The 27,037-nt window shown below is 36.3% G+C and overlaps 2 pseudogenes; one reads left to right on the forward strand and one right to left on the reverse strand.

Moving 5' to 3' along the window:
* The first annotated feature begins 3,398 nt into the window (after positions 1–3,398).
* Positions 3,399–12,754, forward strand: LOC104727858 (vesicle-fusing ATPase-like; annotated as a pseudogene).
* On the reverse strand, positions 4,516–5,982 carry LOC147933823 (uncharacterized; annotated as a pseudogene).
* Positions 12,755–27,037: the final 14,283 nt, after the last annotated feature.

Here is a 27,037-nt window from a genome sequence, read left to right on the forward strand (position 1 = left end):
AAGGATTTGGGAAATATAGCGTTACCTACCCTTGGGAATAGTTGAAAATTAGCACAAAAAAATTGAGAGGTTGTGGTGTTGTAGGAAATCTAAATAAGAAAAAAAAAATATATATACAAAAAGGAGGAGAGAGGTGGCTCTCTTTTGCCACATGTTTACTTTATATTGGTTTAAACAATACATATTGCATAAAATTTAACTAGGACACGACATTATATTTACAATTAATATTATTAATTATGTGAGAACCACACCGTTCTACGAAATATGGAGTGTTTCGTAGTAGTAAGGGCTAAGTAAGAACTAAAGACGTAGTCTAAATCTTCCCGACTTGGCAAACCTTTTCTTTTTATTTTCTCTTCCTATTCGCCAACTTTCCACCTCTTCTAGAAAAGAAGACCTGTGTTTTGTCTGTTGCTAATGCAATGACGAAGGGAAATATTTCACTAAAAGAAAAATGGTTTTAGATAAGAGCAACTGCAAGTAGCCGAATCCAAAAAAGTCAATGGGCCGTCAACAGCAGACAAGTCAAACGAGAGTCTAAGAGAGACCGAATATCAAATCCATGAGCTTTCCCAGAACGCATCGAGCGCCATTAGCCTTACTATAGCCAGCTCCTCTAGGACATAAAAGAAAGCGCACCCACGAGAAAAAAACACATTGCAAAGCTTACTCCAACTCATAGCAACGCTAACAGCAAGACACGATCAAATCCGGGGCTTGAAGCAAAATCAACGAGTCAAGAATACTTGTGGCCTGAATCAAATGGAGATAGCAAAAAAGGCGCCACCGTCCACCGGAGGCTAAACTGTTACCAAATCCAGTACCACCGTAGCTACTCGAGGGTATGAAATGAGAAGCTGAGACTATGATTCACACGACGCGCCACAACGGAAACTCTCCTAAAAGTTCTACTGCTGTCCTCAAGCAGATTTGACCAACACAGAAGTGTCAAGTGTCCATCCAATCGTCGAGTCTCATTGGCTAGGCTAGCACCCAAGACTACCGTCAAGGCAGCATTGCCCTGAAAACCTATCTGAAGGAGCGTAACAAGGTTAGCCGAGGCTACGATGACCGAAGAGGCTAGAGTAGCTTATCTCATAAGGGTCCATCGGTCCATGGGACGAGTCCCACTAATGTATCAATAACTCTCCCGAATGGTTTGTGTATCAATAACTCTCCCAAATGGTTTGTGTATCAATAATTCTCATTTGGAATACAAACCACATCAAAAGAACTATTCAAGACCTAGGGCTAGGTGAGCATGATAACTTGTGTATTAAAGTAGGTTTCTACATTTATACTTTTCCGCAAAATATGAAGAAACAAAAAGGAGTTTCCCAATTTTTTATTTGCTTATTAATATCACAAATATACAGAGATGTAAATACTCCCGTGGATATTAAACAGACCCACCGTTAATGGCCCAAGGAAGATAGAATATTAGGAGTTGACTATTTATATGTTAAACGAGTTTTGGACAATTGGACTATTGATTGGACCATAAGCAACACGAATGATAATTATAATTCAAAAGGCATTAGTCGTCAAAATATAACACTAAGGTCAAGGTCTGAACCGTAGTGCACCTTCGGACCTCATTTTCTTTGTGGCTTCTCAAGGATACGTAGACGCTCGTCATTCCTGAGAGGTGTAACTTGAGCCTTTGATGATGTTGCACCAGCCATGTTGACAGTTGTGTTTGCTGGTTTGTGTCTAAGACAAAAAAAGCAAGAAGATTGATGAACTTAACGATAGAGTGATGATCTCAATGTGTGGTTTTTTCTGGGGTTTTTTTTTCTCAATTTTTCTCAACTTGAGGGGCGAGAAAATAAACAAAACTTAAAAATGGGTCTGGTTAATTAAGCTAAGAAATGTACAGCAAAAGTGCGCATATCTGATTCATCATTACATTTCATCTCATTGATGGTCACTTTCAATCACTTTCCTCTGCAAGAAATTATCAACCTTTCATTAATTTCAACCCTTTCATTAAATTAACCAGTTTCCGGTTTAGTCTATATACTCGGTTAGCTTATTCTTCAGCTTGAGTTTGTGTGTGAACACATCTTTACCCCACCTTTCTCTATCAATGAAACAGAAAGTTTCTAATTAAGGTGGTCATTTTGCGAATTATAGAGAGGAAATATCATACAGATTATTATCCGGCATATGAGTCACAGAAAGCATTCGCGTGCTGAATGCTTTTGTCTTAAAAAATAGCAATGCTTTTAAAATGTTCATCAATGTTCCTTTGTCTAAGAAAATTGCAAACAAACTATTACTAGATATATGTATTGAATGCTTTTAAAATGATGTGTTTACCTCGTACGTAAAGAGTCATATGCACACGCAAATTTCAAAATAGAAACGAAATTATGTGATCTCTATCCGTCATTAAGACTCAAGATGACTAAAGAACCATTTTTCTCAAAAGTTGCTTTTAAGTAGTTAGGACTTTAGGACTACTTCAGTAGTCGTAATGTAGTCCAGAATTGTAAAAAAATAAAAATTCAATCGTCTTTAACTAGTCACAGTTTTTATAGGTGATGTTTGAGTTATGGTTAGGATTTAGGAACATGAACTTGAGCTGTTTGTGAATTTCTAGTTCATTAATATGCCGTATGGACCAAAAAGTTCATAAGAGTCCATCGACCGGACGAGTCCCACAGTGGGACTCCCACTAATATATTCTCCAATTTTCGATTACAAAACTATCAAGAAAGTGTAATATGGACCTATTGCTTTTAGTTGACTACTCCGAACCTTAATACTCCTTCACATGTTAGATGCCAAAAATCGAGGAGTTTCAATTGTTGTTAGCCTTTGATGGGAAATGTGATATGTCAAGCTGAAGTTGCAGGAACATCCTCAGTAGAAGGCTGCATTGGTTTTTGAGACCTTGGTGGTGGTTGTGGCTTTGGCGGTGGTGGTGGAGGTCTCTTTGGTTTCACCTTATTGACTATCTCAGCTTCAACATCAAACTATACAAATAGCCACACACGTTCAAAGAACAAGAAACTTTGCAAAGACATCAAACTGAAGGCTGAAGCAAGGAAACGAACCTTGTAACCACAGCCTGCAACACATGCGTGAAAGCATTCCGGAATTGTTAAACAATGTAAAAACAAGTTAGACACGGTTCAGTCTATTTCTCTTTACTGAAGAAAAGTGTTTGTTTTAAGAAGAGTGTGAATACCTCAGAGTATTTGGCATCTCCAGGAGAACAATCCATAACTGCAGTCCATGGTCGGTCTTTTACCACAGGATCTCTGTAGCATATTTCACTGCAGTCTCCTACACCTATAGAGATTACACTACTATTACACCAATTCATTAACTTGGAAACTTAAACCTGAAAAGAGAAGATATTTTCATGAACATATGTAAAGAGATTGAATGCTACTGATGGATGGGTTAGGTGTAATACACATCATCTGCTTCTTTTCGGACCTCCTGGTACTGGCAAGACCTTGATTGCACGTCAAATTGGAAAATGCTTAAAGGAAAGGAGCCAAAGGTTTATTTCTGATCCTCTCAACACAAATGTATGTGTCTGTTCTGTTGGCTTTATTCAAGAAGTATAAATGTGTTAAATCCTTCCTTTTTTTCTTTCCCTCTCATCTTCACATCATATAGATGGTGAATGTGTAAATGTGGATGAGGCAATAATAAACTGCAGAAAGTAAAGAACACAAGAACTTTGTTAACGAGGTTCGGTTTTTCCTACTCCCCGGGACCACGTTCAGATTTCGATTTTACTAGAACAAGAAAGCAAATACAACTTATTCGCAAACGCGTAAATCAAGCACAACACTCTTAATTCACCGCTCCGTTCAATAACATGAAATCTTAAGGATAAATCTCTACCCTTAACTAGACTAACACCAAGCCTAGATTCAAACCAAGATAACCTAATCTTGGGCTAAACTCCCCCTGAGCCTAGACTTCAGATCTTCAACTCTCTTGAGCAACCTTCACACACACGTCACACCGACGGACAAATAAGCTTGAACAACACAAGCACCAAACCGCAAAACTAAGTTGCACACAAAAACAGAAAGCTCTCTAGGATTTTATTCTTTATGTCTCAGCTCTCTTGCTTCTCTAGGACGTGCCCAACACCTCCTTATATACCCATCAAGACTTCCTAATCAGCATAGGAGAAGATTTCCAAATTTCATAAGAAATAGACTTTTTCCTTTTTGATATTTTCCTTTTCCTTGTAAAACTCCAATTTAATCAACCAACGAAATAGTAGTTTTCCTCTTCAATTCATCCTTAAACCGTCCTTCAATATTGCCTTCTCAAACCTTCTAGAAACTTCTCAGTCACATAAAACAACAATAATCCTGTATCACGTCTTGAATCACTCAAACACTACTTCAGCCATCCAATACATCTTCATTCTCCCCCTTTTTGACTATGCTTGTGAACTCATCAGTATAAACACCTAAACAACATCACTAGACACATCTTCATTCTCCCCCTGAATGAGTCACAACATGGTCAAAACTAACTGGAAAATTCTCCCCGCTTTGCAATACGCGGTTGATAGCCTAGTACACCACCTCCATTGAAATTATCTTTTCTAACCCATATCTTGTTACGACTTAGACCTCCATGGTTAACCTCTTGAATGAACCTGAAACAGTTCCTCTTAACATGTCCTTGAACTCCACAATGATAGCATGTAGGACCTTGAAACCTTACATCATAAGCATTCACCATTCGGCTTCTCTCTCTCAACAATCTGAAACATCTTGGCCTAATATGCCCAAAAACACCACAATGATGGCAAACAGGTCGAAACACTTGTCTAGATGCATTCCGAAATTCAGAGATTTTTGTACCACATCCTTTCACAAATACAGTCTCTGAAGCAGCCTCTGTAGCAGTCTCCGAAGTAGTCTTTGAAGCAGACATGACTTTTCCACTTGAAACAAACACCCGTTCCGATTTTGAAAATTTTCCTTCATATCCAATGCCACACTTATCTGTCTTGCCAATATTCAGAATATTATCCAACTTCTCTGTACCATTATTAAGCATCTTCAAATTTTTTTGAGTTTCTTCAAGTTTCACTTTAGCTTGTGATGCTTCTTCTTCCTTCTCTGTTGCATGTTTCTCTGCTTCAACGACTTTAGCCTCTAACTCGAGCTTCTCCTTAATCAAAACTGAATTTTCATCAACTACCTTAAGCCAATGTGCATACAACTTCTCATAACTCTTACCAAGTTCTTCATAACTCATATCCTCTGAATCACTATCACTCTCAGACTCATGCTTTGTTGCAGTTGCAGGTTTTGCTGCAGATTCAGACGCAGTTGCAGACGCTGATTCAGAACTATGTTCAAAAGTTGTAAACGCCACAAAATTCTTCAGATCTTCTTCTTCATCTGAATCAGTTTCAGAATCACTAGTAACAACATTCATAGCCTTCTTCTTATGCTTTTGTAGATTGGCACAATCAGACCGTACATGACCATATCCTTTGCATTCAAAACATTGAACATTCTTTGCTGAAGTCTTCTTCTCTTCACCCATTCTACTTTTCTTCTCTTCACCCTTACGCTTCAGAAATTTGGCAAATTGTCTTGATAACATAGCCATTGAATCTTCACAAGATGAAACCTTAAGAGCTACTCCATTGTCAACTTCCTTCTTTATTGCTTCCTTAACAACATCATCTTTCTTCTTTACTCCTTCAGCTTCATATGCTTTGCTTAATTCAAAAGCTTTAAGAATCCCAACAAACTCATCAAAAGCCATCTCATCTAAATTATGAGCTTCTTCAACTGCAGAAATTTTTGACTCAAATTTTGCAGGCAATGACCGTTTCAACTTCTTCACAAGCCTTTTGTCTTTGTACTGCTTTCCAAGAGCAAAAGCCCCATTAGAAATATCACATAACTTAGCACTGAACTCAACCACAGTTTCTTTTTCTTCCATCCTTAGATTCTCAAATTGTCAAGCCAACATATCCAGCTTTGTTCTCTTAACACTTGAAGTACATTCAAACATATTCTCCAATGACTTCTACGCTTTCTGAGCTGATACACATTGAGAAATCAACTTGAAGTGGCTTGAATCAATAGCATTGTAAATCGCAGTCTTGGCTGTAGAATTACAACTTGATAGCTTTTTCTCTGCAGCAGTCCACTTATCTCTTGGCTTAAGACACTCAACTCCTTTATCATCCACGAATTTAGGGGGCTCCCAAACAAGCTCAATCGAATTCCAACAATCTTCACCAAGGTTACTAATAAACGCTTGCATACGAACCTTCCAATATCCGTAATTCGTTAAATCAATCAACGGTGGTCTTGACATAGAAGTGCCTTCTCTGTATGAATTCATCACAACTGATTCAAAGCTCTGCCTCACTTCCTGAACTACCTTCACCCTTGATCTACCCAAAACTAGACTGAATCTCTATCGAGAACCCGCTCTGATACCACTTGTCAATGCGGATGAGGCAATCATAAACTGCAGAAAGTAAAGAACACAAGAACTTTGGTAACGAGGTTCGGTTTTTCCTACTCCCCGGGACCACGTCCAGATTTCAATTTCACTAGAACAAGAAAGCAAATACAACTTATTCGCAAACGCGTAAATCAAGCACAACCCTCTTAATTCACCGCTCCGTTCAATAACATGAAATCTTAAGGATACATCTCTACCCTTAACTAGACTAACACCAAGCCTAGATACAAACCAAGATAACCTAACCTTGGGATAAACTCTCCCTGAGCCTAGACTTCAGATCTTCAACTCTCTTGAGCAACTTTCACACACACGTCACACCGACGAACAAATAAGCTTGAACAACACAAGCACCAAACCGCAAAACTAAGTTGCACACAAAAACAGAAAGCTCTCTAGGATTTTATTCTTTATGTCTCATCTCTCTTGCTTCTCTAGGATGTGCCCAACACCTCCTTATATACCCATCAAGACTTCCTAATCAGCATAGGAGAAGATTTCCAAATTTCATAAGAAATAGACTTTTTCCTTTTTGATATTTTCCTTTTCCTTGTAAAACTCCAATTTAATCAACCAACGAAATAGTAGTTTTCCTCTTCAATTCATCCTTAAAACGTCCTTCAATATTGTCTTCTCAAACCTTTTAGAAACTTCTCAGTGACATAAAACAACAGCAATCCTGCATCACGTCTTGAATCACACAAACACTACTTCAGCCATCCAATACATCTTCAGAATGGTCCTGAGGTGCTAAGCAAGTTTGTGGGAGAGACAGAGAAGAACATAAGAGACCTGTTTGCTGATGCTGAGAATGACCTGAAAAACCTTGGTGTGGAAGAACCTGCCTTGTGTTTTTATGTTATCCTTTTCTTGCAAGTGTGCTAATTTTGGCACTCTTGTTAAACTTTTCAGGTGATGACAGTGAGCTTCATGTCATTATTTTCGATGAAATCGATGCTATTTGTAAGGTACATGACTTTATTAAAGCTGCGGTCATTTAAAACACACTCATGTTTTGTGTTTCCCTATTGATCTTGGAGAGTAGAATGTTGCTTCAGTGCAGCGAACAATCATATATACCGTGGGATTTTTTGAGCAATGATCGTTAATTGGTAGACTATATGAGTTAAAACTAAGTTATATAAATTTTATGTATTGCAAAATTTCAGTCAAGAGGATCAAGCAGGGATGGCACAGGTGTCCATGACAGTATTGTAAACCAGCTCCTGACAGAGGTTTGCAAACGATCAAGCTATTGGCCCAAAAATATACTTGTTTTTTTTTTAATCTTTTCAGATATTGCTAACACTTGTTATCTCCCATATAGATGGTGTGGAGGCCTTGAACAATGTTTTACTTATTGGAATGACAAACCGGAAGGATATGCTTGATGAAGCTCTTCTAAGGTCTCTATGCCTCCCTGTACTAATTAGTAGTGTCATTTCATTATTAATCCAATTATGTATAAAGTAGTTTATATTCTTATATTCACTTTGACGAGATGCCATCCAAAACGTATTGTGTCTTAGCTTAGATGAACTTTAGATTTGTGTTAGTGGACATAGATAATAATGTTTTGAGTTCTACAGGCCTGGAAGGTTAGAGGTTCATATTGAGATTGGCCTTCCCGATGAGGCTGGACGTTTAGAAATTCTTCAGATTCATACGAAAATGATGAAGGAAAACTCTTTCCTTTCTCCTGATGTCAATCTCCAGGAGCTTGGTATGCTTTCATCGATTATACTTGTTCAGACCATTGATAATTGCCAATTCTGTTCTGCATGTTTATAAGATTGACAGAAATGATTTGTGACTTGTGACTTGTGACATAGGCATTTATTACTTGCTAGCATAAAATCTGACTCTTGAAATGATTTGTCCAATATTGTTTTACTGCAAAGCTTCTCAGACGAAGAACTACAGTGGTGCTGAGCTATAAGGTGTTGTGAAAAGTGCAACATCATATGCTTTGAACAGACATCTGAGCATGGAGGATCTTACAAAACCAGTGGATGAAGAGAATATCAAAGTTACGATGGAGGATTTTCTTCAATCATTACGTGAAATAAAGCCTGCATTTGGAGCCTCTTCAAAGGACCTTCAAAATTGCAGGTACATTTGGTTGAATCAGTTGATCTGAGTAATTAATGCTCTTACTTGAAGGAAAATTTCTAATGCTGGTATAATATTTCCTTTATATAGACCCAAGGGATTTGTGGACTGTGGTGATCGGCAAAACCTCATCTACGAAAGATTCATGTTTCTTGTTGACCAAGTTGTCATCGAAACAAGTCCTCCACTCACTTGCCTTCTTGAGGGACCTAGTGGAAGGTACCTTACACACTTTTTTTTAAAAGAGATAAACAAACGTTATCTATGTTTTGGTGTGTTGTTTCTAGCGTTTCTAATATCTAAGCTTCTTTGGCCAGTGGGAAAACTGTGTTAGCAGCCACCATTGGCATGGACACTAACTTCCCATATGTTAAAATAGTAAGTGCCACTCTTTTCTTTCATTGTGCATGGTTTGTAACTTTGGACCCTTTATAAGTTGTTGCCTCTTTTTTTTTTTTGATAATTTTGTTTCACCACTTGGACAGGTGTCTGCAGAGATAATGGCTGGTCTTCAGGAGAGCACAAAATCAACTCGCATTGCTAAGGTCCTAGCTTCAAAAAAGCTTGTGCTACTTCTTTATTTTGTGCTCTGATTGTAGTGACCCTCACTAAGGGCAGAAATCCCAAAATAAAAGTTCGGAGAAATGGCCCGGATAAGACTTAAAGAGGAAGAGGAAGAAAAACAAAGGAGAAAGGCCGAAGGAAGTCCGAGGAAAAATGCACGAGTTGGAGAATGCGGAAAAGTGGCCGGATGTACGATCGAGACCTTAAGACCGATCGGAAGTTGGCGGTTTATGCGGAAAACTGCGTATGCGGAAGAGACGGTCTAGTACCAAGAAAGACAGTACGTTCCGAGAAGTGCCGGAAGGGACGGGAAGGACCGAAGGGAGAAAGGACCGAGAGTTGTCCAAGAAAAGATCGAGGGAGTCCGGAGGAACCGAACGCAGTCCGGACCAAGACTGACCTATGGCCGAGAGATGTCCGAATGATGCCGTACGTACCGGACGGTAGGACAGTACAGTTTTTGCTGAAGAACGAACGGTTAGTGGCGGCATAATCATTGTGTCTCTATTATTTGGGCCAATCAAATTTCATGCAAGGGCGAGTGCAATACACGCACCACATGCAAGCTCATGCTTGCCAAGTGGCTGGCGATTGGCTTACACGTGCCACATGCAAGCTCATGCTTGCCATTTGTCAAAACGCACTAAGGGAAGAGAGGGGGAGATCGACCTATATATATGCCCTTGAGATCATTTTTTTCTCATTCTCTAAAACCCTAAACACTCAAAGCTTCGATTTTTCTCTCAAAGTCAAGAGAGGAGAGAGTGGTTCGAGAGGGTCGTTGTTGAGCCAAGGGGGAAACGATGTTGCGGACAAAGAGAAAGAGTTGAGGAAGAGTTGTTGTGAAGACGCTGTTGGATGCCATAAGGGGAGTTGTCTGATCCGCGGTACAGTGAAGTCCGACCATCATCAGCTGTATCAGAGTGAGTTCTGCAGTAATTGTGTGTGGAGTGCTGCATTGATCTTTAGATCCTTTCACATACTCCTTTTCGTGTTGCATTTAGACTAGATTCATGTTAGAATTAGTTTAATTTGGTGCATGCGAAATATGGTAGGATTCATGCTAAATTCATGTTTAAATGCACATAGAATTTGAGCTAGGAATCACCATGCGAAAATGAATTTGGATGCATTTTAAAGTAAGTTGGACTTGCTTAAAATTTGGACAAAAGGGTTTGCATGCATGATTGAATTTGAAGGATTTTACTTGCAATATTTCTTGCTTAAAATCGGTTACATGCATAAATTAAATTGGTGAAGTTTATTTGCAATTTTATTGCATAAAACTGGACGAGTTTGGCTTGCATGCATAAATGGAGTTAAAGGATTTAATTGGTTAACTCGCTTAAAAATTGGCTTGCATGCATATTTGAACTTGTTGCATTAAATTGCTTAAGTTGCTTAAATTGGTTGCATGCTTGTAGAACAATCTAAGTTGCATGAATTGTCATTCTTGTTGCTTGTTGATTGTTGCATGTTTTCTTGCTTGATTTTCTTGCTTGCAATGCTTGATCTTCTTGCTTGAATTGTTCTGTGAATTTTAGCTAAGTGTGTCGAATTTGTTTCTTGAGTCCTAGCAAGAATAGAGTAGTCGATCTTCTGTTCCAAATGCGGTTTGTCTCGCGAGAGTTCCCGATGGCCACTCGAGCGGGACAATGTCACGGCTAGCTAGCTACTAGCGTGACCGCTACATGACGATGTAGCATTTGTGTGGGCTCATGCTGGTTACCTTTGTGGTTTCGGCATGGGAAATGTTGTGGAACGGAACAGATTATCGAGGGCCCTTAGGTGAAAGAGTCTAGAGTATTTCAAGTATCCCTTGTTATATTCCAGTCGTGTAAGAGTTAAGAGTCTAAAGTGTCCAAGTAGTCCTTGTTCCCTTTAGTCGTCTTTCTCTGTGAATAGCGAGTTTAGATCATCTGAGTCGAGTCGTGTTGTTCTAACCTCTCTCGCTTGTTTGTTGTTTATTGCTTCCGCTATTGTTTCTGTTGCGTTGCTTTGATTGTTTGTTTGATTGCTTGCCTTGCTTGTTTGCTTTGCTTGCTGGGGTAGTTGGGTTGGGGAAGTAGAATCCTGTTTAGGAAAGGAGTGTCCAGGCTCACTGAGTAATCTTAGATTACTCATGATATTATTTTGTCTTGCAGGAAGCCTAAGTGAGTCTAGAGCTGGAGCAAACTTGAGGGTACCGGATAGGGTTTTCTGTGTTTTTTGTAAAACCCTGTATTTTTTCTAAATGATTTCTGTAAAATTATCCGATTATCTATATATATTGCTTTGATGATTTACTTTCAATGTAATAAATTATTAAAGTAATATATATTCGGTTTTCGGGGAAAACATGGCAAGTTGCAAATGGTACTCGACCTTATCCGGGTCAACACAACGCGCGTGGGACGCAAGGGTTGCAAAGCCTAAGTGAACCTCAGCCGCGGGCGGAGTCGCGTCCAGGAGGACTGGTCGAGAAGCTGCAGCTTCCGTCCCTCGACCGGACCACCAGGGTGCGGTTCCCACACATGTGGCGTCTCGGTGCCGTCCGCGGTCCTGTCCGACCGTACGGCGGTTCGGGGACGTTACACTGATTGTCTATTAACACTTGTTTTGGTGTGTGAATGAACAGGTGTTTGAGGATGCATACAAATCACCATCGAGCATTGTTATCCTTGACAATATTGAAAGGTCGTGCATACATCTCTACTCTTTCTTTCCTTCCATTACTTGATTGGTTTCATAAATTCTTTTTTATGCCTACTTTGCTAACATTTGTAGGTTGTTGGAATACTCAGAAATTGGACCACGGTTTTCAAACACGATTTTTCAAACATTGCTTATCTTTCTCAATCAGCTTCCCCCGGAGGTTTTTTTCCCGGTTACAATTTTTAAAGTAATTTTCACATAATATCTCTAATTTGGTTAATGTTTTTTTTTTGGTTGATAGGGGAGCAAACTTCTTGTACTTGGTACAACAAGTGAATTAAAGTTCTTAAAAGCTGTTGGTTTGGGTAAGGCTTTCTCAGTCACATACTCTGTTCCACTACTGAGGACACAAGATGCAAAGAAGGTAATTTGTTTTCCTTGCAACTCACTTATTTTTCATTCATGTTATAAAGGGCCTGTGTTAGGTCCAACATATATAAGGCTACTGTGTATTTATTTTTGTTTTTTTAATCCAAAGTTTCTATAAGAAAAACATATGTAAATGGTTCATGTTGGCGCATCACAACAGTCCTGGTATTTCTAACATGTTATGCTTCAGGTGCTGGAGCAACTAGATGTGTTCTGAGAGGATGATATCGAAGAAGCTTCCAAAGCCCTTAATGATGGATGTGGTCTCGATCTCATTGTGTCTTTAGTTATTATTACGTACTATTTTATTAGAACTGATAAACCAAAGGGACTGTAATTATGATATGACCATACTTCTATTAAACATTGGATCACATCTTACGTATAGATTCCAATCAAGCAGCTGTACTTTCTTATCGAAATGGCAGCCCGAAGAGATGGCAGGTATAAAGGGAGTATCTACACCAGAAAGGAGAAACTCAACATCGCTCACTTCTTTGATTGCCTCGGTGAAGTTACAGGAATTTAGCATCGGTTTAAATCGTACTGGATTATTAAACTCTATACAATTTAACTAAAACCAACAAGATTTATTTTATTTAAATATGTGGTTATGGTTTTATTTTAGTAATTATTTTTCTTTTGCCAAAAATTAATTTTTGATTCATGAGAGACTTTAACTTGGTCACTTCATGGTATTTTTATGTATTTTATGATGGAGTTAATTTTTCCAGTGGGTTTTCATTAAATAAAACTAAGTCTCGCTTACCAGGCTTCGTAAAGCTTCTTTTGCAAGGACATTAGCTTCTTGATTGTTTCCCCTCGGGATGCAATTAAAGGAAATTTTCTGAAAAGATAGAAAAAAGATATCATGTAGAATGTCATGAAGCTCCGTTGAAGGATGCTCCGATTTGATGGCTTTGATGACCTATATGGAATCCGAAGTGACTGAAAGGGTTTCGAAACCCAGACTGGTGTAACATCCACGAACTAAGATTTGTGGATTTGGTATGAGTGTCGCTTGGTGCAAAGAGTGCATCGATCAACACCATAAATTAGCGGGTGGTTTTTTTCGATTTTAAAATTCTCGGTTCTAGCTGGTTTATTTTGGGGGTTGTATATAAGGTGAGAGGCCGACGTTTTTAGGGTTAGATAACCTATTTCCGCCTCCTTTAGTGAAAGAACAATTTCTAAAAGTTTCTGAGAGTTCTGTGTACTATTTCACAAGAGTCTTTGGGACTAGAGGCAGCGGACTGAGCAGAGTGAGGTTGGCTCAGGAGAAGGATGCAGGGCTGGTGAATGTCTCAAGGGATGTTGGTTCGAAGTATCAGGTCTCCGTCAATAGTATCATTCTTGTGTATGGTCGAATTTGCGTGCCTAAGGATGAGAAGTTGAGGCGTGATATTTTGAGGGAGGCACATGCTAGCATGTTCTCTATTCATGTAGGAACGACTAAGATGTATCATGATCTCAAACGGTATTATCATCGGATCAAGATGAAGGACGTAGCTGACTGGGTCACGAGGTGTGATGTTTGCCAGTTAGTGAAGGTTGAGCATCAAGTTCCGAGTGGCTTGTTGCAGAGTTTACCCATTCCTGAGTGGAAGTGGGACATTATCACGATGGACTTCGTGGTATGATTAACTCATGTGTCAACTCCTCCTTCAACTAAAACGTTGATGTGTAAACACATGAGAGAAACTTCTTCTTCTTTTCTTGTATTGATTCTTCACTAGAGATTTTTTTTCCTAAATTTTAGTGGAGGTTATTTGGTTTGAGATTTGAATAAAGTTTTAAAGATTTTAAATGTTATGTAGAATCTGTTGTTATTAGATCAAGATTTTGTTAAAATCTGTTAAAGTTTAGTGTTATTAGTTTGTGATTTGTAAAAAGTCTTTTAAAATCTTTTAAAGTCATTAATTTTTTTGTGTTATTCAATTAAAACAAAAAAATCTAGGATTGCCAATAAATTCAATTATTATGTTATTGTTTCATGATTTTAGACACTTTCTTTACAAAATAAAGTCATAAAAAGTATCAAAAAAATACATGGATTGTTTGGAGCACTTTACAAAATTTTAGAAAACTAATCAACAAAACTCTCTAACAATTTTTAATTATCTTTCACTTATTCACTTTTAATTATTAGAATCCAATACAAATATTCATTTCTTCATGTGGATTAAGCTCTGATGGCATACGCCCGACTTAGCAAATGGTTTTCTTTGCTGACAATGTATTACGCAATAAAAAGCAAATCATTTTAGCCAAGCTATTATCTCATATACATTTTACACTTTCACCTCCATTCATGTTGCTATCGTATTTTAAGTTTTGAATTCATCTTCTAGCCTTCCTCTGTCTTACCAAAAGTTATTAATTATCATCATAACCAAAATTAAGTTTGTAGAGAAATTCTAAGATTCTTGCCAACTTTTATTAATTATTCTTTCGCCTTTCTGGCTATAATTTGAAGTATAATTATTGTTGTGTTTTTGTACTTACATGGCCTATTTGAAGAACTTGACGGGATTTTTACACCATTAAATCATATTTGTCCTGTTTTGCTAATTCTCTTTCTGGTTATTTACAGTACTCCATGAATATTGATGTTGTTGATTCACTAAGAAAACCATCATTCGTCTCTTTCTTTTCAGGAACTCATCGGTGGTGACGGTAATGGGATGGTAGACACGGTTTACTGGTGTATTCAAGAAATGTATATTGATGGTATGTATTTCTTCCCAAGCTTCCCAAGCATATTTCTCTTAGCCGAACAGAAGTGTCTACACAACTTCCACCATTTCGTAACATCTCGGTTATATATATTTTTAATGTTTGATATATCATGGTTTTTGTGGTTTTTAACCATGATATAAGGAGTCTTTTAGAGTCTTTTGATTTGTTTTCTAGGATGTTTTTGAGTCTTTACAGATTTTCTAAGATTTTAGCATGGATGGAGCAAAGTGGAATAATTTGGATCATTTTGGAGCATTAATCCCGAAGAAACGAACTTGGAATCGATGAAGAGTGATGGTGTCGATCCACACCACCTTGGTGTCGGTCGACATCCTGTTTTGTCTGCGAGAGAAGCCAAGTTTTGGAAGTTTTACAAATTCAGCCAAAGTTTTCCATATTTGCAACATAAGCCCCTGGACGTGTTTTAGGACATATTTATAGTGTTTTTGGGTTTTGTAAACCCTTAAATTTTATTCTAGCAAGTTATTTTCTAGCAGTTTTTGAGAGATATTGAGAGCTTTTGGGAGAGAGATCTGAACTCCTTCGAGAGAAGAATTCATGAACTCCTTCGAGAGAAGAATTCATGAACTCCTTCTTTTTACTTTTAATATCTATTGCATGTTATTCAGAATTATGATTTGTTCTTCATTAAACATGTATGAGTAATTTGATTGTTAGGTTTAGAGATTTTTATAGGGTTTTTATGATTTATTAGATCTGAGATTTTTTAGGGTGCTTAATCTTTTATAATTTTCATCCTTTGTTGTTCTTCACAATAATTCTTGATTGATCACCTAGAATTATTATCATAGGGAAATAAATTAATATGAGAATAGAATTATTTTCCTGATTAAACCATTGATGAGCAAAATTATTTATTACAAAGAGATTTGAATTAATAATTTTGTGAACTTATCTAAACCTGTTCTTAAAGCTGATTTTTAACTTCGAATTTTACAAAGAGATTTGGATATTCTGGTTTTATATCTAGATAATAATTGCAGTGAGAACTGATTTATTTTACCAAAAGATTAGAGTTCTAGATCTGATTTTTAATTGCTTGAACCTTAATTAATTTATCTGATTTAATATTTCATAATTTCCTGAGAAATTCTCTAGGCTTAACCTTTTGATTTTCTGATTTCACAACAGTTTAATTTAATATTTTGCATTGCTTTTTTAATTTAAATCATCTTGTTTAGCGTAATAACAAAACTCTATAATCCATTGTGTTTGATCTTGAGTCCTTGTGGAATTCGACCTCTAAGTACTGCAGTGATCTCTTAATTTGAGAGAGTAGCTCTATGGTTTAATTTGAGCTTATCAATGTTTCACTTGAAAATTTGAGTTCAATCATTATTTCAGGGAATTTTACCCTCATCATCATATGCTGTATTTAAGAATGACATCAAAGAAAGAAACGAATACACAATTAATAAAGGGGAAAACGTTCTATTTCCCCATGAAACTATTACATCGTATCAGATAGAACCAGAACTTTGACCACGTCTTATATGTCTCCGAAAAAATATTTCTCAACCTAGGTCTCCATAAATCAAAAATTATATTCCTAAATATCTCTGATTTCGTACTTCTCATATATTACCCCATATATCTGGATTTAATTGGTTTATTGTTGGTTTGTTTTTTTTTTTTTTTGCACAAACGATGTTTCTATTCATTCAAATAGAAACCATACAAAGAAAGGGATAAAAAATCCCAGAGTTTAAACGATTTCAAGAAAAGGCTTTCCCCAAAGCCATAAGCAATTACAAACATAAAGGAAACATCAAGCAAGGTTCCTTGAGAGCTATGACACAAGGGCTTTCTATTTCTATCATGGTTGCAGGATTAGACATCATCGAGGATCTCGAGAGATGACAAGTAGGTCACGGTCAAAAGACACACTGTCGTTGATAGTAGAATCAGAGCCAAGGGACTAACTGAAATGAGGAGCATCAGCAGACGTAGAGCCAAGGTATGGATTCGGGGGACAAAGACCCGGAGTGATACGCCCAAAATTTGAGGATCACTCAGCCGGATTTGAAATGATGAAAACTCGCCAAGGTGCAAGGTGCAACAAGGGAGATTTGATGGATTGAAGGGTCACAGAACAATTGCGGAAGGATGTTGATATTCCCAACTCCAATCGCTGCTAGATATGACACACTAGTCCAACAAAAGGAGGTTGTTGCTTGGATATTACACACCAAGAAACGAATAAATGTTCTAGACAAAGAACAAAGAGATAGACTCTTAAAATGAAAAGGAAAATTGATTGATGATTCTCAAATGAGATTACATGATTTTATAAAGAGATAGAAAACTTGGTCACAAAGCCAAGTATTATTCTTGAAACTAAAACACAATAAAGATAGATAGTTGAATGAAGATTCAACTCTTGAACTTTGTCTTCCCAAGGTGAGATGAACTTTATTTTCGTCATCCCTCTTTGACCACAAAATAAAGTGATTATTTTGGGTTTTCTTGGACTTGAATTAGGCTCAAAGTGGGCTGGACTTGGTAGACAACATCCCCAATAGAATTTTCTATGCTCTCCTTGCCCATAATCTCTTGAATTAGCTCAATAAGTGCATCCTTGAACTTCTCTCTCTTTCACTCCTTGGTCCAATTTTGCTGATGAGAAACAAAATGGGCTGTATCTTTACTTCATCCTGGACTTAGTAGAAACAGCTCCTGGTTGCCATATATAATTTTGGAAGCTCCTAAACCAAGTGGACCTAAAACTCTTCAAGTGTAGAACTAGATTGACCTCCTTTGGCAAATAGGGCGTAACCTTGTGGTTTGTTGGCCAAATCTTGTGTTCTTGGGCTTGTTGGAAACATAAGCAATCCTTGACATCCTCCAATTGATTTCGTGTCGAAATGATTTCTGATTTGGTCTGTGTAATATGATCTATAGCTCAGACGCGAAACTAGAACTGAGACAGATCCACTGACTTGAAATATCCGTATATTTCGAATATGAACTGATTTGAATGCGATTCCAATTCTCAATGGTTCTGGAATGGATCAAGATTCCAGAACAGTTAGGTTCATAGCTTTAATCCTTTTGGTTTGGTCGGAATCCTCTTTTTAATGCTCGTAGGTCCAAGTCGTGTAGCCATGAGTTCACCTGATTTGTAAAATGAATAACTCCTTCATCTGAACTATGATTGGACTGATTCCACTTCGAGATATGCTCTAGATGCGGTAAGAATGTATCCCAAATGGTTGTTTGACTGGAAGAATTGAGCTTCAACTTAGTATGTGTTGAACAAGGCTTAAGGATCTTCTTGGATGGTCTCATGATCATATCATACCCCTCCTCTTGAAAAAATTTTGTCCTCGAAACTGTAAGGCCTTTGGTTGGAGAGTGTTGAAGTGATTCTGGTGGCTTCTCATTGAGGGAATATAAGATTCCATATTGTTGACCATGATGCAAAGTTGCAATGCTTTGAGTGAGACCTTTCTTAGTTCCTTCAAAATCCAAAACTTGCTCCATCTTACTTGACCATAAATGGAATGTTGGCTCTTTTCTACTTGGATCCATAACCTCTTCTAGTAAACTCTTTACTCTGTTTTCTGGTTTGAAAAATACTGATTCTCCAAAAACAAATTCCACTGCTTGCACCATTTTGAAATCCAAGGTATATACTTCAAGTGTATAAAATATTGGATACCTCTTTGTTGATGCACTAGCTGAATCATCCACACTTCCAAGGTTGTTGATGACCATGCCTTCCTTCGCAGCTTCCTCAGTCTGATCTTTTGTGCTCTGCTTCCTCGGCTTCCCTTTTCTCACTCAATGAATTTGTTATTTTCAACAGATTATCCTGAATCGGCAACTCCTTATGCTCCTTGGGTGATGGTAACAAAACAAAAGCAACTTTATCTTCTTTAGAAACAAGAGACGTCCTTGCTTGTTGGTAACTTGGCGTAATAGTAGACCCTCCATCAGTTGGTCTAGAAGTCCTCCTTAGCATATGATTTGAACCACGATGGTGATGGTAGGGAACAAATCGTTTCCTCAAAATATACTTCATTTCTGCCCAAGTTTCAATGGGGTGTTCTCCATTTTTCTTCCTGCTTACCTCCAACTGATCCCACCAAGTAATAGCATAATCACAAAATCATGTGGCTGCAACTCGTACCTTCTTCATCTCGCAATGGTTTTGACAACTAAAAATGGACTCAATCTTTTTCTCCCACTCTAGATATGCATCTGGGTCGTTCTTGCCTTGAAAGGTAGGAATCTTCAACTTCAAAATACCAATGTTATCATCCACTCTTCCTCTTCCTTCTCTAGCACTTCTTGGTGTCATGTGGCTCTCTCTTGATGATTGACTACATTAATAATCATCAGCCCTTGCTATTCTAGGTTGATCAATTTTTCTTCTATGATGAAATATTTGTGGTTGTCTCTTTTGTGCCTCTGCTTCAACTACATCCAACCTCTCGTAGAGCACATTCATCTTAACCCTCAACAACCTTGGAATTGTAGATTTGGAATCCCAAGCCCTCCGTCTTTAGTGATCTCACGTTCTCGACGATCATTATACATTTTGTTTTTTTTTTCTTTTTTTTTTTGCTTTTTTTTTCTTTTTTTTTTTTTGCTTTTTTTTCTTTTTTTTCTTTTTCTTTTTTTTCCCTCTTTTTTGTTGTTTTTTTTTTCTGAAAGAAGATGAATAGATAAAAGATGAAAGAAAAATATAGAAGATGAAAAGATGGATAGATGAGAAGATGAACAGACAAGTACCAGTTGAGAGGCTCTGATACCACTTGATACGCCCAAAATTCAAGGATCACTCAACCGGATTTGAAATGATAGAAACTCGCCAAGGTGCAAGGTGCAACAAGGGAGATTTGATGGATTGAGGGGTCGCACAACAATTGCGGAAGGCTGTTGATATTCCCAACTCCAATCGCTGCTAAATATGACACACTAGTCCAGCAAAAGGAGGTTGTTGCTTGGATTTTACACACCAAGAAACAAAGAAATGTTCTAGACAAAGAACAAAGAGATAGACTCTTAAAATGAAAAGGAAAATTGATTGATGATTCTCAAATGAGATTACATGAGTTTATAAAGAGATAGAAAACTTGGTCACAAAGTCAAGTATTATCCTTGAAACTAAAACACAATAAAGATAGATAGTTGAATGAAGATTCAACTCTTGAACTTTGTTTTTCCAAGGTGTTCTTCCCAAGGTGAGATGAACTTCATTTTCGTCATCCCTTTTTGACCACAAAATAAAGTGATTATTTTGGGCGTTCTTGGACTTGAATTAGGCTCAAAGTAGGCTGGACTTGGTAGACAACATCTCCAATAGAATTTCCTATGCTCTCCTTGCCTGTAATCTCTTGAATTAGCATCCTTGAACTTCTCTCTCTTTCACTCCTTGGTCCAATTTTGCTGATGATAAACAACATGGGCTGTATCTTTACTTCATCCTGGACTTAGTAGAAACATCTCCTGGTTGCCATATATAATTTTGGAAGCTCCTAAACCAAGTGGACCTAAAACTCTTCAAGTGTAGAACTAGGTTGACCTCCTTTAGAAAATGGGGCGTAACCTTGTGGTTTGTTGGCCAAATCTTGTGTTATTGGGCTTGTTGGAAACATAAGCGATCAATTGACATCCACCAATTGATTTCGTGTCGAAATGATTTCTGAGTTGGTCTGTGTGATACGATCTTTAGCTCAGACGCGAAACTGGAACTGGGACAGATCCACTGACTTGAAATATCCCTATATTTCGAATATGAACTGATTTGAATGCGATTCCAATTCTCAATGGTTCTGAAATGGATCAAGATTCCAGAACAGTTTGGTTCATAGCTTGAATCCTTTTGGTTTGGTCGGAATCCTCTTTTTAATGCTCGTAGGTCCAAGTCGCGTAGCCATGAGTTCACCTGATTTGTAAAATGAATAACTCCTTCATCTGAACTCTGATTGGACTGACTCCACTTCGAGATATGCTCTAGATGCGGAAAGAATGTATCCCAAATGGTTGTTTGACTGGAAAAATTTATCTTCAACTTAGTTGGTGTTGAACAAGGCTTAAGGATCTTCTTGGATGGTCTTATGATCATATCACGGAGGGTGATGAAAGTGGTGGTACATGTTTGCTCATTAATGTGGAACCTGAAGTAAACAGCTAGAATCATCGAGGGGTGGTTATTGGTAGAGAAACTTCTTAGACCATAACCACAGCCTCAACAATTTGAATTCAGGTCTAGTATGCCATGAAACTTGAAGAACTTAGGAGCATGAGATTTCAGAGTTGAAGCTAAAACTAGGATTCGCAGAGTATAAATGTAGAACCGTAACATAACAGGTGGATCCTTTCTGCCATGGAAATGGTGATCAAGAATTCCACACAAAGTTTGTAGTCAGAAAGACATTGGTGAAGAGAAATCAGACCTCAGCTTCGAAGGAGAGGATGGTTGTAGGGCAATGGGAACAGTAGAGTTTACCGGAGAAGAAGCTAAAAGCAGGTGCACAGAATAAAAGTAGTGCCATAGCAATCCAGGTGGGTCCTCTCTGCCATGGAAATGGTGATCAAGAATTCCACACAGGGTTTGCATTCGACAGAACACGGGAACAAAGACAAATAGCCTGCACTTCAGGAAAGGGTGTGAATGTTGGGAATTAAGGCAAACGTGGTAATTCCAGATATGGGGGCCAACAAACAATGTCGTAAGTTGAGCAGTAGCCATAGTTCTAATATACTCATTGTACATCCAAGACACACTAGCTAATTGGGTTCTCTCATGCAGTCTTCGAACATCGAGTATGACCAAACAAGCTAATAACAGTCTATAGGATAAGTCTATAGGATAACAGGGAGTTTGATAGAGAGAACCTGGTCCTTTGAGGATTTGGCAAAACCATTGGGTCTGCAAAGCTCTCGAGGTGACAAGTCTGGGAGATGGGAGTCCAAAATCGGGGGCAAGACGCAGCTCTGGGAGATACTCCGTCAAGCAACCACTCAAACGAAGGACCGGATGATGTAGCTGAAAGGAGTTTTTCAGAGGCGAAGCACACACCGAATCGAGAAATTGGAGATGTAGGGACTTTGAAACCTTTGACGGTAGACCTGGGCGAGAATAGTTGAGGATGGGGTTCGCCGGACTCCTCATCCTTCGATACAAGAGCGGAGGCAGGTCTTCATCGTCTGGATCTGGGATGTTGGTCGGGGATTGCAAAAGATTCATGAGAGGAAAATAAAAGGGGGAAAAAGAATTAAAAGAGGAAAAGAGGGAGAACAGGAAGCAGCAGAGAAGCGAAGAAAGTGAAAGCACTCGACGCCGGCGAACTGGAGCCCTACCGGCGTCGGAGAGATGGTGGCCGCGGCGCCTCGATAATAGTTTCTGGAAGAGAATATTAGGGTGAACTCTAATTGGTGGCTAAATGCCTAAATGTAAGTGGTTTGTTATTTACTTAACCAACTAAGGAAAATTATAAACCGGTATAAACCTGATTTCAACCCAATTACGTAAAAAAATCACCAAACCCAGAAAATTCAAAAAATAAAAAGAATTTTTTTTCCCATCTTTCTCCTGTATCGTATTTCCATTAACGTTAAATCACATCATCCATATCAAATAAATAACCCAGAAAGAAGAAAAAATACACAAAGCCATTTAAATAAATATGATCAGATCTCAAATATCTGAAGCTGATACAAACCAATAAAGCAACAATGAACTTATTTAAAAAACAAAATCAAATCCTCTCGAATGGTAACGAAGACTGCTCCGATGAATGGACAAACCCAGAAAATCCACGGCAACCAACAAAACTCAAATAAACAAATCAACCAAATTGACAAATTATTTTTTCTGAGAATTTGGGAATTTTTAATCGGGTTCTAAAATTCTTAGGTCGGGTCGGGTTTATAAGATCAGTTTGATTTTAAATTTTCGTTTCGATTTTGGTTTAACTGGTTTTCTATCGGGTTAAGTTCATAAACTGATTAAACTCTGATTTACGGGGAAATAGATGAGAAATATGGAATCAGAGAGATTTAGTAATATAATTTTTGATTTATGGAGACCTAGGTTGAGAAATATTTTTTCGGAGACATATAAGAGGTAGTTAAAGTTCTGACTCTATGTGATACAATGCATTAGTTCTCATGGGAAATAGGACGTTTTCCTTTAATAAAAACTACAAATTAATTTGAGCTTACATTTAATTTGTATCATCTAATTTTCATTGACAAATAATTATTCCATCGTGTACTTTTCATGTAAGATTAAATTCATAAAATCATGAATAAAAATGTTATATAATATAGGCAAAAATAAAAGTTTTAATATTTGTATCCACGTTTGTCTATTTTTCGGGTTCAAGTTCCAGTTACTAATTTCTTGAGCCAATGTCATCATATACATAATACATCTTCTCATATTTACCAAAGATATTGTATCATTCAATAATTTAATTGACAGTAATTGAATATAAAAAAAACAAATTTTACTTATTATAACACGTGTTGTAAAATGAATGTCAATAATTAACCCGTGTGTAGCGCGAACAATCCTCTAGTATATATAATTTAACTCCAAAAAGAATTCAATTAGCATTCCCAGAGTTATTAACTTGCACCGACGGTTCTTTGTCGAGCATTTAACATTATATTCCATTTGCACTACATTAACACCCGTGATAGAACACCGATTGTAATATATATAAAATATAATTTATGTGATTGTTTTAAAAAGTTTTTTTTGATAGAACATTATGCAATAAAATCATATGCTAAATATGATGGCTTGAAAAAAAGACATATTTTGTAAGTTTTATATTGTTATTCTAGATAAATATTCGTGCTATAACACTGGTTAAATTTTATTTTATACAAAATTTTGTATATTTTATATTTTAAAATGAAATTTTAAGATGTTGTATTAGTTATGTATGTGAAGTTATTTCAGCAATATATATTCTATATCATGACTTGAATGTCATTATAATACATAATTTTGTAAATTTGGTTTTTAAAAGTGAGTTATCATATTAGAAGTAATTTAATATATTGTTAAACTTTTTTTTTTAATATACTTGGTTTCTTAAAATTCTTTCATATTATAGTGATGACATATTATTGACTAGTTGACATTGCTATAACAAATCAATTTAGAGTGTTCATAGTTTCTAACTTTTATATCAAGTTTCAATATTTTAAAAATATTTCAAAATAAATTATTTAAAGTTTATTATATTATATAAGACTATAAAATTCAACAAAAAATATGAAATTGAATTTAAATATTCAAAGTTTGACCCGTTACTCAGTATAATTATTAATTCAATAGATATTATATTTAAATATATAATATTACTAAAGTTTGAATATTTTATAGATTAAAAAATTTATATTTGTTTTTTAAAAATTCAACTTATGGTCTATCCGGAAATAAAAACATTTTTTAGTTATAATAAATAATATGATAATTTATTTGTTTTACAAAATAAACTCATATATATAAATGAGAGGTAAAGTATAATGATAATTAACAAATTAATATGTTAAGTTAGATATCAAAAGAAGAACATTTGTATTTATTTTCTTTAAATAAAAATTGGTAATGTCGCCTATATATTGAAACATACAATATGTATATGAATGTAAATGAAAATGAATAATTTATAATATAGTTAATGACAGTAAATTGTTAGATACATATATGAATGAAAACGTAATGATTGGTTAGTACCTTCACGTTTTGAAAAAATACTTTAGATGCAAACGTCATTGTTAGATATACCATGCACAATGCTATATAGGGATTAATGAAAGTGCATGAATTATATAGATTGTTGGTGTGTTCCCTCAATTGAATAATTTAAAAGCGACATTACCTGTGTTTCTTCCACTTACAAAGTATAGGTAAAATATATGTTTTAGATAAAACACTCATATTAAAAAGTAGTTACTTTTAAAAAGTTTAATTAAACATAATCAAGACTGCATAATACAAAATATGAAATTAATCTTGCATAAAACTTCCTTTATTTTGAAACAAAAATACTTCTCTAAACATCCTATATTATGAAAGGTAAGAAGTATTATAATCGTAAATTTGTAATTGCATTGTGCATGGTATCATATAGAATTCTATGTTCGCATGAAAAAGTATCGTTTTCAAAGGGTGAAAGTAATACCCAATCATTTATGTTTCCATTAATATATCTAACAACTTATCGTCATTATACATTTTTTTACTGACAAGTTATAACTTTGCATAACAATTTTTTTTTAATATATTTAATAATGACAAAATATACTTATTTAGCAATAAGAAAATATTATAACGAATCTTAGCTTTTTATTTAACTCGATTATATACTTATTAACATTCGCTAGAATATTTTTCTATTGCTAATTAAGTATATTTTTTATTATTAAATATTAAATATGTAAAGAAATAGTTAGACAAGTTATAACTTTGTATAAATAAATTTAAACGCTAAAGTATAAATTTAGAGAAACTATGATACTTCTAAGATTTCTTCCAAAATAGATCATCTCCTAACAAAACACACACATTGAGATCATCATTCTATCATATTTAAGTTCATCAATCCTCTTGCTTTTTTGTCTTAGACACAAACCACCAAACACAACTGTCAGCATGGATAGTGCAACATCATCAAAGGCTCAAGTTACACCTCTCAGGAATGACGAGCGTATGCGTATCCTTGAAACTGCCACCGAGAAAATGAGGTCTGAAGGTGCACTTGATTCAGACCTTGACCTTCGTGTGATAGGTTTGTGTCTCATATTTTCATATCGTTTCTTCTCAAGGCCACACAATCTTCTCTCTTGTGTCCTCCTAATTCTTATTTTCAGTTTTTGTTTCACAGCTTCTCAAACCAGTAGCTATAATCGTTCCGAACTTGAACTACTCGTTCGTCTTGCTCAAGGCAACACTCTGTCGGCCCAACTTTTGAAAAACGGTGGAGTGCCCACGACGGAGGGTTTGAAGCTAACTACCGGAGATTTCGAAGCTGCCATGAATAATGTGACACCGAATCAAAGGTGCGATGTTTAACGAGATTTTAAATTTCTCTTTTTTTTTTTGTTATTTTTCAATTGATGCTTTTAGCGGATGCATGCTGCCACGTGTTATTTCTTAATTTTTGTTTCTAGCTCATACTTCTTCTTTTTTTTTCCTATGATTTTACCTCTGAGGATTAAGGTCGTATATGATGAGAAGATGGCTAAAAATATAGGCCATGAATGTTTTGCAGTTTTTAATTGGTTTCTAATTTTTGGTTTTTGGCATTTGGTTATTAAATTTTGGTGTATGATGTAGCTTTTGCAAAATGAATGGTAACTTTTTTTTGGTCGAACAAATGAACTTGTTTAGTTTTTGGTTTTTTCTATAATTATTTTCTTAAAAACGTTTTGAAATTATTATACTTAGCTATTGTTTTGGGTTCAATTTTTTTAAAAAAATTTGTTGCTTATGGTCCAATTAATCAATAGTCCAGAACTCGTTTAACATATAATTAATCAACTCCTAATGTTCTATCTTCCATGGGCCATTAACGGTGGATCGATCTGTTTGATATCCACGGGAGCAATTACATCTCTGTGCATTTGTGATATTGATAAGCAAATAGAAAATTGGGAAACTCTTTTTTTGTTTCTTCATATTTTGCGGAAAAATATAAATGTAGAAACATACTGGAATACACAAGTTATCGTGCTCACCTAGCCGGAAAAAAAGCTTAAAAATATTTCATCTGTTTTTTCTTTGAAAGTTTAATATCTGGTCTTTTTTAGTTGGAAGTTTAATACCTGATATATTTTTTATTGTTCAATAAAACATTGGTTTATATTTGTGTTGGTTGCTTAAGACCCCGTGGTTAACAGCCGTTTAGGGTCGTGACAGAACCACTAACCATGGTTAAAAATTAACAACACGTAGTTAATTAAACCCACTCAAAGACATTGTTGCCCTTCACTTTTGTTTTTCCCTAAATCGTGAACCCCCTTAATAGATAACCCTAATTCAATTTGTTCTTCCTCTTCTCTTCCTGGGTTAATCGTGAGA

This window comes from Camelina sativa, chromosome 11 (genome assembly GCF_030686135.1).
Source record: "Camelina sativa cultivar CO46 ecotype springtype chromosome 11, ASM3068613v1".
Taxonomy (NCBI): Eukaryota; Viridiplantae; Streptophyta; class Magnoliopsida; order Brassicales; family Brassicaceae; genus Camelina; species Camelina sativa.